Source organism: Hylobates moloch, unplaced genomic scaffold (assembly GCF_009828535.3).
Source record: "Hylobates moloch isolate HMO894 unplaced genomic scaffold, HMol_V3 SCAFFOLD_1, whole genome shotgun sequence".
Classification (NCBI taxonomy): Eukaryota; Metazoa; Chordata; class Mammalia; order Primates; family Hylobatidae; genus Hylobates; species Hylobates moloch.
In genome coordinates this window covers 86,534,967-86,547,482 of record NW_026652276.1, presented here as the reverse complement: position 1 = coordinate 86,547,482, position 12,516 = coordinate 86,534,967, and positions in this window count along the sequence as shown.

Here is a 12,516-nt window from a genome sequence, read left to right as displayed (position 1 = left end):
ATGATCTGTCACTGTCTCCCATCACCTCCAGATGGGACTATCTAGTTGCAGGAAAACAAGCTTAGGGCTCCCACTGATTCTATATTATGGTCAGCTGTATAATTATTTCATTATATATTACAATGTAATAACAGAAATAAAAATGCACACTAAATGTAATGTGCTTGGATCATCCCAAAGCCGTTTACCCCCATCCCATCCATGCAAAAATTGTCTTCCACAAAACCAGTCCCTGGTGCCGAAAAGGTTGGGGACCACTGAGTTAAAGCACAGACTGAAGTGGGGGGAAGAAATAAAACTAAAAGCATTATACAATTTTGTTTGGGTAAGTGTTGACTGAAAAAAATGTACCAAAGAAATTTATTAATTAATAAACAATATAAGAGAACAAATATAGATTTAGTAGAAACCAGAGGTTTGTTGAAAAATAGTGTATATAGCATAAGAAGGGAGAAGTTAAGAACCACTAATTTTAAAGATTAGCCGATAGTAATGATCTTTGCACAATTCAGAATAGGGTAAAAAACATCCATTGAAATTGGAGCCCATTAAATTTAGAATAAAAAGAAATTTTACTTACCTCAGCTAATAATAAATGTAAGGAACTCATAAGCCTAATAGTGGTAAACCTGAAGACCTAAATAAAGCCCAAAATATATTTCCATTATGAATTACAGAATGATTAAGTGAAAGTGATGTGCCTAGAACTTTAAGGATTCCATGGACAGTAATTGTGCCCTCTAATTTTGTGCCCATCGATGTCTTTGTCATTATTTCACAAGGCAGCATATAACAACTCTGTTGGTTAGAAAGTCCTTCTTAAATTTAAGCTAAAAACTAGTTACTTCAATCCTGCCTTAGAAACATCTTCAATGTCTTTTTCATTATTTCACAAGGCAGCATATTCCATTATAAAACAACTCTGTTGGTTACAAAGTCCTTCTTAAATTTCAGCTAAAAACTGGTTACTTCCATCCTACCTTACAAACACACAGGAGAAAATCCGTTTAAAAAATTACACTGGCCAGATGCAGTGGCTCATGCCTGTAATCCCAACGTCGCAGGACTTTTCTTCAGTTCAGCTAAAAACGGGGTCCTTGTCCGTCCCATGGCCAGGAAAATTTAGGCTCGCAGATGGTTTGAACGGTGATTGAGGCAGGGTTTTATTAGGTGTAGGGGAAGACAAGGGGGAAACAGGGACTCTCGCAAGGACAGAGTCCTTTCGCTAGAGCACTTCCTGCCGAGCAGTTCAAATCCCAGGTTCCACACAGGAAGAGGAGAGGCCAGCCTCCTCCCTGCTGCAAATGTTGTGAACTTCCCGAGGCTCCACCTCAGAGGGAAGGCTGGTTGGAGTTTCTCCAGGGACCTTCTCCCACCTGGCTGTCTCACCAGCATTTCGGAAGGCCAAGTTGGGCAGATTGCTTGAGCCTAGGTATTGGAGAACAGCCTGGGTGACATAGTGAAACCCCATTTCTACAAAAAGTACAAAAATTAGCCAGGCATTGTGGCACCCACCTGTAGTTTCAGTTGCTCAGGAGGCTGAAGTGTGAGGATCACTTGAGCTCGGGAGGCAGAGGTTGCAGTGAGCCAAGATCACGCCACTGCACTCCAGCCTGAACAACGGAACAAGACTCTGTCTCAAAAAAAAACAAAAAAACAAAAAAACAATAATTAAACCCACTGATCTTTATGTGATCCAACCAATAGAGACTCAAACGGTATGGATCCCTTTGTTCAGGACACATATCTTCTATTAGTGCCCAAAGATCAAAACTCATTAACTTTATTGACAACTTACTCTTACTGAATTCTGTGTTGGATATTAATTTTTATCACCAGCATTCATTTTCACTCCCTTGTATGCCCTCTACTATATTGCTAAGCCCAAATCCAAGAAGACTTCAAGTTCCAGAATCTTTTTCAGTAGGGTTTGAAATTAGATTATCTCCCCTTGTGGTAGGCTAAATAATATTCATCACTTCCCCCTCCAAGATATCCAGCTTCTGACCCCTGAAACCAGTGATTGTTACTTTATATGACAATAAAGGCTTTCCAGATGTTATTAAATTAAGAATACTGAGATGCCAAGATTATTCTGGATTATCCAGGTTGACCCTAGATGTAATCATAAAGGTCCTTATGAAATGGAGTCAGAGGGAGATTTGAGATAGGAGAAGGCAGTGTGATGATGGGAACAGGAAAAGGAAGACGGTGATGTGGTGCAAGGCTGTGAACAAGGAATAGGGATATTTTCCAGAAACTGGAAAAGGTAAGGAAATGGATTTGCCTCTGGAATCTCTGAAAAAGGCATGCCCCTACCAAGACCTTGATTTTAGCCCAGTGAAACCCATTTCAGACTTCTGGCCTCCAGAACTGTGAGTGAATAATGTATATTGTTTGACTCCACCATGTTTGTAGTAGTTTGTTACAGCAGCCACAGGAAACTAATATACCCCCTCTATGTGAGGAGCTTTCACATGAAATTTGGAAGATGGAAGATAACCCAAGCCATTATTATTATAGCAGTAAAGTGCAGGCACAGGGGACTTAACAGTAGCTTCCACGAGTTCTCCCATGACTCAGTCCGTTTCATAATGAAGGTAACTGAATGCGTTGGCAGTGGGTATCTGCAATTTTTGAAAAATTCTAATTTCCTGAAACATAGACACAGCTTTCCATAACTTTTAACACACCTCCAGCTCTTCCAGCTGATTTTAAGCTTCTGAATTTAAACCGTTCTTGTTTGAAACACCTAAAGTACTTTCTGTTTTCCTGACTAACCTTGACTAATAACATCCACAATCTAAAAAGCCAGTGGCTTAATTAGAATGAATATAAAATATTTCCATTCCAAAAGCTTTGTAAGTTTCTCATTTCTTTAATTAGGAGTCATGGAAGAGTTAAATATTTTCCAAAGCAATATAATTAAATGTGCATAAAGAGAAAAGTGTAACACTTAATATTTACTTACTCCCTCATTCATTCAACAAATATTTATTGAGCACCAATTTTGTGGGAGTTGCAATACACAGTATGAGAACTATAATAATGAGAAAGATAAATGTGATTCCCACCAACACAGAGTGATAGTAAGAGGGTAAGAAAGGCAAATACATGGGCCATTAAATCTAGAGTATGACATTCTATGAAGGAGTAAGTACTAGGTGCTAAGGAAATACACCAACATAGCAGGATCAGGAAATACTTCCTGAAGGAAGTTACATCTAAGCTAAATTCAAAAGTATAACAGATTTTATGAAGGATAAAATATAGACAGAAGAAGAAATTATCCTTTTCTCCCCAACTCACCACATCTGCCATTTGTCCATCCACCTATACCTGTGAATTCTCACATGACTCAAGTCATCTCCCTTTTTTTCTGACTGTACCTATACATAGTAAATTATGCAGCAAGCAAAAGAAAATATTATTGAAATGCAATGAGTATTTCCTCATTGAATTCCTAAAATATAAAGATCCAGAAAGCAGGGACAGTGATTTAAAGGGATAGTCAGGCATAAAGCAAGCTAAAATATGGAAAATAGTTCTTGCTGCTTCTGCTATTACTGTTGTTGTTTAAAATGTCTTGTTAGTCAGCACAGGATTTTTGTGAAATAAGTATTTCTGAAACCAAATGTCTATTCAGAATTCTGCAATTTACCACAGTCTCTGACCCTCCCTATTGTTTAGACTGAGTACTTTGCACATCTACAGTTATCAGTTATCAGGCCTCTCAAAGAATTTCCTTATGAATCCTACCATTAAAGAAAGGGGACACAGACTAAAGTCATAATACCTGGGTTTCTATCTCAGTTCAACACTTACTGCACGTGTAATCTTGAACAAACTACTCAAATTACCTGAGTCTTTCTTTAACTGAACATGGAATTGATCTCTGCCTTGCATAGAAATAATGCCTGTGAAATGTCCAGCTTGATAACTGGCCTGCCCTTTCTTTTCTTTTTTTCTTTATTTCTTTTTTCCTTCCTTTCACTTTTTTTAAAGATAATGCAATATGTAATTATTATCTAAATATCTTAGATGTAGATTAAAACATTTTCTCAACTTGAACATGAACTTATAATTAGCACGGTCTCAAGAGGTTAGAGTTGAAATAATCTGTCAAAAGGATCAAATAAGTGGGCACCATCCGGCCCCTACTTCCCCTTCTTCCACCACTATAGAAAAGTCTTGTTATGTAACATTTCCCTCTTTTTCAAATTTCCAATGATGACTGGAAAAAATTCTTCCTGGTTAGATTAGAAAACCCAATTTTCTAACGTGCTATCGCCCACTTCAAGTATTAAGTGAAGCTCCAAATAATAATAGCATTATATTAAAGTAATAGACAAAATAGTCTATATCATACAAAACAAAAATAAGAATTAATTTTCAAAGAAAATATTTTAAGTGATATTAGTTCTTTTATTCTTATTGTCTACTGGGAATGAAAAGAACCGCTTTTAAATCATTGGACAGATTGGCCCCAGAGCAAGCAGTAAGAGCTAATTCAATAAAGCCTTGAAAAATTTCAAGGAACTGAGCAAACATGTCTAATAAAAGGAACATAGATCCATAAAGAAAGAGAGGAGGAGGAGTAATAGAAGGAGAAGGACACTAGATCACACACACCAAAAAAGATTATATGGTGTAGTGAATGAAACACTGCATTGAATACAGGAATCAGTGGGTTCATTTATTGTGTGACATTGAAGGAGCAATGTTCATGCAAATGGTCATGTTCCAGGGTCTAAAAAGTAGAGCTCAATATGGATGAGTCATCAAGAAATGTGTGGAGTACTCTGTGATTTTATTGATACTACAGAAAAAGACATAATCTTCATTTTCATAATCTTTCCTATTTCAGAAGCCCTTTTCTTTATCATCCTAGATTATGAAAATCCAGAGGGCAAGAATTACCCCATTTAAAATTTTGTGCCCTGACAGATTTCCTAGAATATTTCAAACAAAACATGTGTATGTAAAATGGATTGCAATCAAAACCCAGAGACAATTGAATGACTCCTAGCACACCATCATTGAGTGACATAAAGTTTTATCAATTGTCCATGTATGTAAAGCTTAATTGTATAGTGAAAATAAATAATAAACATCATAGCTCTTCAATATTATGGTACTTCTTCTATGTGAGGCTGGGGAAAATGACAACTTGTTGAGTCCTTCAAAAGCAACAATTTTACTAAGTTAACATGAGACATTCATCTTCTGAAATAGCTAGAAATACTGAATGGACAACCAGCACCCTTTTCCCTACATTAGCATCATTAAATCTTTCAGACTCAGGAAATAAGGTATATGTGCCAGGTTTGCAGACAATTTTGACACTTCAGTCTACCAAAAAAATATAAACTATTTTTAAAATACATGTGATTTTTAGGTCAGTAAAACTACTTTGTATGATATTGTAATCATGAATACGTCATTATAAATCTGTCCAAACCCACAGAATGTACTATATCCACAGTGAACCCTAATGTAAACTGTGTATTCTGGATGATAATGATGTATCAATGTAGGTTTATCAGTTGTAACAGATGTATCACTCTAGTGGGGGATATGATAATGGGAGATGCTATGCATGTATAGGAACAGTAAGTATATGGGAATTCTCTATACCTTCGGCTAAATTTTGCTATCTATCTAAAACTACTCTAAAAAATAAAGTCTATTTTAAAAAATACATGGAAACATAGCTCTGGTCAAACTGTGTGGTTAGGTTTTTTGTTGTTTGTTGTTTTTATTAATGTGACTATTTCCTTGCCTATAGCAAGAATTTCTTGAGAGCAGAGACTTTGATATATTCATCTTTGTTTTTGCAACTCCTGTCATGATGCCTAGCATATAGAAGATATTCGATATACATTAGATGGATGGATGAGTAAGATGAATGGATAAGTAGTTATTCATGGATGAGTTGTGGCAATGACAGGATATTTAGAAATATCCTGTAATTAAGAGAAATGACTTATGTTGTTAAGTTCCCCCAGCAAACTTTCTTGCTTGAAGCATGGAAATTCCTAAGGTATTTTCTTTATTGGAGGATGGAGGGTTTTCTGATGTCCAGACTAACCCACAGAATGCCTTAGAGCCAGTGTATGAACTTAAATACTAGGACCTAAGGCACCAAGAAGAAAGACTAGAATATAGTGAGAGTGTACAGTCTGTGCAGATGAACAGAAAAGTAGAAGAGCAATTTTATCAAGGTTAAGGGCAAAATAACACAAATTAAAAGTTCAAGGTATAAATAAAAACATTCGTACCCCTGATTTGGGGCACCACTGCCACCCAAGTTGCCTTTATTAAAACTCTTCAAGACCATTGCATCACATGAAAAAAGCACTAGATTATTTAGGTTGACTAATTATCCTTATGTTGGAGATAACATGGTTTAGGTGTCATATGTTAAAAGAGGTAGTCTCATTACAGCTTGGAAAAATTCTTTCTAGAAAAACTAAGTTGGCCAGGCATGGTAGCTCATGCCTATGATTCCAGCTACTCAGAAGGCTGAGGTGGAAGGAGTGCTTGAGCCCAGGAGTTTGAGGGTATAGTAACTTATGAACACACCACTGCACTCCAGCCTGGGAAAGAGTAAGCCTCCAACTCTTAATAAGTAAATAAGTAAGTTAGCAGAAAACTAAGTGTTAAATATTTCATGTAAAAAGAGAACATCTATAATTACATTGGCCATTTAGATCTGATTTATCGAAATGGAAACAACATCAAACTTTAGCCTTTTTAAGCATAAAATTAACGAATTTTATTAATACTGAAGGAGTGACTGGAGGTCTTCCCATAGGTATGTCTAAATATTTACTCTCAACGTATTCAAAAGTTTATGTGTCACTTAGATCCATCTTGCTTAATATTTCTAACTGATTCTGGTTATATACCAGAGATGAAGGAAGAAAATTATTCTAATGAGCTAATAGAAATATAAAAGCCACATGTCATTAAAAATGCAAAATTAACACATAAATAGCTATTCTTAGAGTTGGAAAAAATTGTTCTAAAGGTAGTGATTTGCTTTGTATTTCCAACAAATATTACCATGACCATAGGAAACTCAATAAAGAAATGTCTGTGACTCTTAACAGTAAAAGCAAAAACCATGGTTTTCTTCCTCAGTTGTAATGAATTGCAGATTATTCTACAGTTATTGGAATGAATTGTTTTCTTACTAATGCAAAGTGGGGTTTTCTCTCTTGAGAATACTGCTATGCCATCCAGAAACTTTTTCAGGAGCTCATCACTGTTTGTTTGCTTATTTGTTACAGAGACACATTTTTAAGAATTATTTTCTCTTAAAATTGAACATAATCACTTTTCCTTTTATTTCAATGGTTGAAATATGTCTTTCTGTTGGTACACGTGACTCAGGAAAATGACTGACCTTTTCAAACAAAATTTATAATTTAAGAAATGTAAAACTTAACATTCTTTAGTAATCCAATATTAAAATACATTTAAGTTGATCTATAAAATGCTATGATTTCAACTATTCTTTTTTGAATGTGCAATAGAAAGACATTAACAATGCGTGTGGTTTAGAAAAATTCATTTATATAGCCGTTTGCCATGTCATGATGTATTTTAAACAAAAGAGGTACAGACAAAGGTATTGATTTTAGGGACTTAACTAAATAAACAGTATGTAAATTGTGTCTTTTTCTATAAAATTAGATCAGAACACACATATTACACTGCCTTTTTCTATAAGAATGACAGCTATTGAATTTGGCAGACATTGGAATTTGGTTAAAGAGTTACAGACCTTTGATCTTTGGTTTACAATTAAATGAAACCATTGTAAAAGGACAGTAGTGGGCCAGCCAATTTCTCAAGCACACTGCAGCAGCCAGGAGGCGTTATCGCTTAGTGCTGTCAAGAAATTCACTCTGCATTCGGTTTTGTTTCTAAGTCTCATGTCTTCTGGTAGATGATGAAGATGGTGATGATGCCCTCATTAAAATACACAGTAACACATCAAGAACACACTTTGCTGTTTTTCTCTGTTAGTTTCAACCATATATCAATGCTGATCTACTCTACTTCTAAGCAATGTTATCATACCATGGGAAGTACTTTTCTCTTTTATACACATTTTTCTCAAGACCCTATGTGGGGTTATTTTTAGAGGGAGTAGAGAAAAAAAACTAAATCTCAGCTTCAAATTTGTTAGAGTTTTAAGGAAAATAAATGCACAGACGCACAGAAGGAACTTACAATTAATATTGCTCTCATTACTTCCTAATTGTAGGAATTTTTGTTTCAGTTTTGGTTTTTCCTCTTTTTTTTTGATAACATTTTCTTAATCAACCTGGCCACTAATAAATTGACTTTCACAGCCCTACCCAAGGGAACTATATAGCCTTCAAGTCTTTGCTTTTTAAACTAAATTCTGCAAGTTACAAAAAATGCTATTATACCATAATGACAACACTTGACCACCATTTTTTAAAAGAGATTTATTGATAACCTTTTGAATAAGAAGAATGTTTGATCACCAAGTTTCCTATTAATGCACACTCTTCTCATGTAATTATTACTAATTCTAACAAGAAGTGTCCTAATAAACTTACAATAAACAGTGACTTAGCAAGTTTTCTTAATCTAAAATTATATATTCACAGCAACAAATAGGCAAGTTAGATCTTTCTTAGGGCTTTTTATCCAGCCCACTAGATCTGTGTTCTTTTTTTAAAAAAACCTTCTTTGTTATGTCATTCTGCAGACAGAGCTCAGGCTGTTTCCTGTCACCCACTGGAGCAAACTGCTCAACAGAAAGCACAGTTGGACAGCCCTTAATTAGTGCTACTTGGGATAGTCAGTGTGTGAGCCTGTGTCAGCATCTCACTTAAACAGGAATAGAGCAGTGAGGATCAGCTGACAGTTTGAAATGCAAGACACCAGGTCTTTCACTTCCACCTACAGTCATACAATGCATGCTGCATGCCCACAAATGTTATGAGAAATGTTGGAAATTATGTTCTTTATGTAAATTGGAGTCAAATTATTCCATCACGTTTTACAGGATGTTTATTTCTTTAAGTTATCCAAGTACATGCTCTCCAATCAAAATCTAATGTGCAAAAGTAAATAAAATGAATCTTGAAATTACTTATCTGACAATTAATTTTTTAATTCACTAGACCTGGTGTAATTTTTAACATTTTCAAAAGAGCAGAGAATAGCACTTTATAATTCACTAAAAAGAGCAATAGAATGTATTTTACTTAAATTCAAATGAATTTGTATTTTGAATTACTAAAATGATCAATGATTATTATGATATTAAAACCACATATGTAACTTTAAAAACAGAAACAAAATTATATCCGGTGGACTACATAACTAGCGTACTTCTTAGACAAAATCTGAGTTGGGGGAGATGCCTTACACACATAAACTTTTTATAGCTCATGAACATAAAGAAAGATTTACAACCTGATAAATCTCTTGTAAGGTGAAAACTTGAACATGGAACTCTATCACCTACTTGCCCCCTAAAGTTAAGGCAACTAGCTATTGTGATATCATATTACAATTCTATCTCTATGGCCAAAAATAAAATTAGATGCAGAGTTTGGTTCAGCTTTGAGAGGGTGGGATTTTCTTTGTTATACAGCAGACACTGTTTAGTCTGGGTGGAAAACGTGATCAATATATTCTAAACCTGTAACTTACTATAAACATAACCTCCCTCCAACGTATTTTAATATTTTTCTAGTAGCTAATAGAGTCCCTTTGGGTTAACTGTGAAGGGAGCCTACAATGTGTATTTTCAGAGAGTAAACAGCCACCACTTTTTTTTTTTCACTTATCTGGAAAGTAGCTATTGTAGTTTATATGGTAGACATTTTTAGAAACAGTTTTTGCTTTTTGTTGTTGCAGTTCAGAGGTAGGATGGCTTTCAGGGCTGGTGGCAGTACAGGCTTCTTTATAAGGATGAATGAAGATGAAAAGCAAGACAAATAGAAGCGAATGAGACACTGCTTTATGTGATTCATGATAGCTTGCCGTAAGCCTGTTAGCCTCTGCCTGGCTCTTCTCTCTGAGAGAATAATGGATAGTTACAATGTGTATAGTGACATTGTCAAACCATCAGGAATTGCTGATTATAGTGCTAAATATTGATCTCTGCTTCACATGTGTCAAAATTCTTTCTTCCCTTAATTAGAACTTCCCTAAGCACCATACAAGAACAAACTGAATATATCAGATCTCTGTGAAAGGGAGTGTGATACTAGAATATAATTGTGACCTCTTGTCTTCTCCTTTTCTCTCGAGTTCTGAGATGACTTCGGCTGTCTCTCCTGCCCTTCCCAGTACATGTGATCATCATGCTCATTTTTCCCAATCTAACCATAGGAAGATTTCTCCAAGCTTCTGCTTTTCATCATTCTGAACCACAAGGGTAGTAGTCAGATGGCAGTGAGACTTAAAGTGCCAGAAGGTGCCTTTTTCTATTTGTTTGTTTCATGGTACACCGCACCAAGCAATGACCTGTGGCAACAATGTCATACAAAACGGAGACAGGTTCACCCAATCAAAGGGAGGTTTAAAATTAATACAGATCCCTTCATTGCTTCATGCGAGATCTGGGAAGGGCAATTTCAGGGTGCCATAGGCTTCTTGGTTATCAGTCACATTCACTTAAAAGATATTTTTAAGCTACTTTTGTTATGAAAATAATCCCTTTTTTGTTCCAAATTGCACCATCAACTGAAGCAGGGTAAAGCTCCCTACTAATTTGATATTACCATTCAATCAACTTCCATATTCTGTACTCTAGCAGTAATGTAATATAGTGAAAGGTTATGATATATGGTTTCAATTTGCACCGCAAACTGAGCACTTAACTCATTTATCTTAGTTTACCGTAATATATTGTTATTTTTTAATCATGACACCATGGTACATTTGCCTTTAGTTTGATGTGCTTGATAAAATCAATATTTCATTAAAAGGTTTTTAAAAATTGTTTGTTTCAAACACGGAACCAGACCAATTTGGTAGCCAGTTACTTAGCAGCAACCTCTTTCCTGACTCTTCACATAAATGTCTCCACAAGCCCCTGCCACCCCCACAAACACCTTGTGTGTGGGATCTTGGTCGGCAGTTACCTCCCTGGCAAATTCACAAGGTCCTTACAATACATGGTTAAGAGGGGCTATAAATAGCAAATTTCAATTTTGACCTTTTCATGATAAATCTGGAAGAGGATGATGAAGGGAGGGTTACTAAGCCTACCCACTTTTTCTTTAAACAATTCAGATAAGATTCTCTGTCCCCATATAGAGAAAGCACCAAGCAACCTGCATGAATGTAGGTTTCTTCCCATAGCTGCCAAGTAACTGGGTTACGTTGCACTACAGGTGATCTGTGTCAGTGGTAATGGTTACGTTAGCAAAGTGCAGAGAACTAAACTTTAAATTGGGCTAAAAAGCCTCAGACTGCAATGGGGAGGAGCCAGCATTTTCAACATTCTGGTGCACAATCATGAATCTGAATGCTTGTTTTAATGTGGCATAGTTTGCAAGTGGAACTCCTTACAAGAGAAATGTTAACTAATGGCAACCATCCACTTTTTCTTCCCTAGCTTAGGGATGTAAGAAGAAAAACGATCATTGGGTTGTCTGGTTAAAGCACACATTACCCATTTTCTTGAAGCTGTTCAGCTCACAGAAATAACACTTTTGCGTGTTTTCTCCTCCATGTTACACATAAAATATATATTTATCACTATAAATCAATATCTAGCTATCTTCACAGGCTACATTATGCCCTGTGGAGATAAATATAGAATATGGTAACTGAAACCACTATAATGTCTCTGAATAGATATTTAGCTACTATATAGATACAAGGAATATGATGAAACAGAAATTTATATTTGTAGATTTAAATAAGTTTGTTCTATAAGAATAAAGAAAATCATTGATATCACTATAAATATTTAATTATGTTCATTCTACTTTAAGGTAACACAAATTTTATAACTATACAAGAATTGATGACTAAGATGAGTACATTGACAACTACGTATAGAGCTTTTCATCAAAAACAATTACAAGTTGAAATGATTAAATCTTTTTTTTTCAGTCATAATTAGATGGAGCAGGATTTATAAGGGCAGGTATACATAATACTTTATTAGCCAATAGCATCTAAAGACTTATAGCTTTTCTTTAATATCATCATATTGTGTATTACCTAAAATCTGAAATAAATTAGTCATTCTATCTATAAGAAATATTCATGACAATTCACAGCTGAGGCACATAGGAGACGATCAATAAAAAGCCTACCAGTCTTTAGTACTTATGTCCTCCCCATGAATCTTAACCAAAAGAAGTAATAAATAAGTGGCACATACGAATAGTACCTTTAAATAAGCAAGTGAGCCTTCTTCAAGCAACAAGCAACATTTTCTGGATATCAAAAATAATAACTGGTTTTGCAGCAATGCAGCATGGAAACACAAGGGTATAAGAT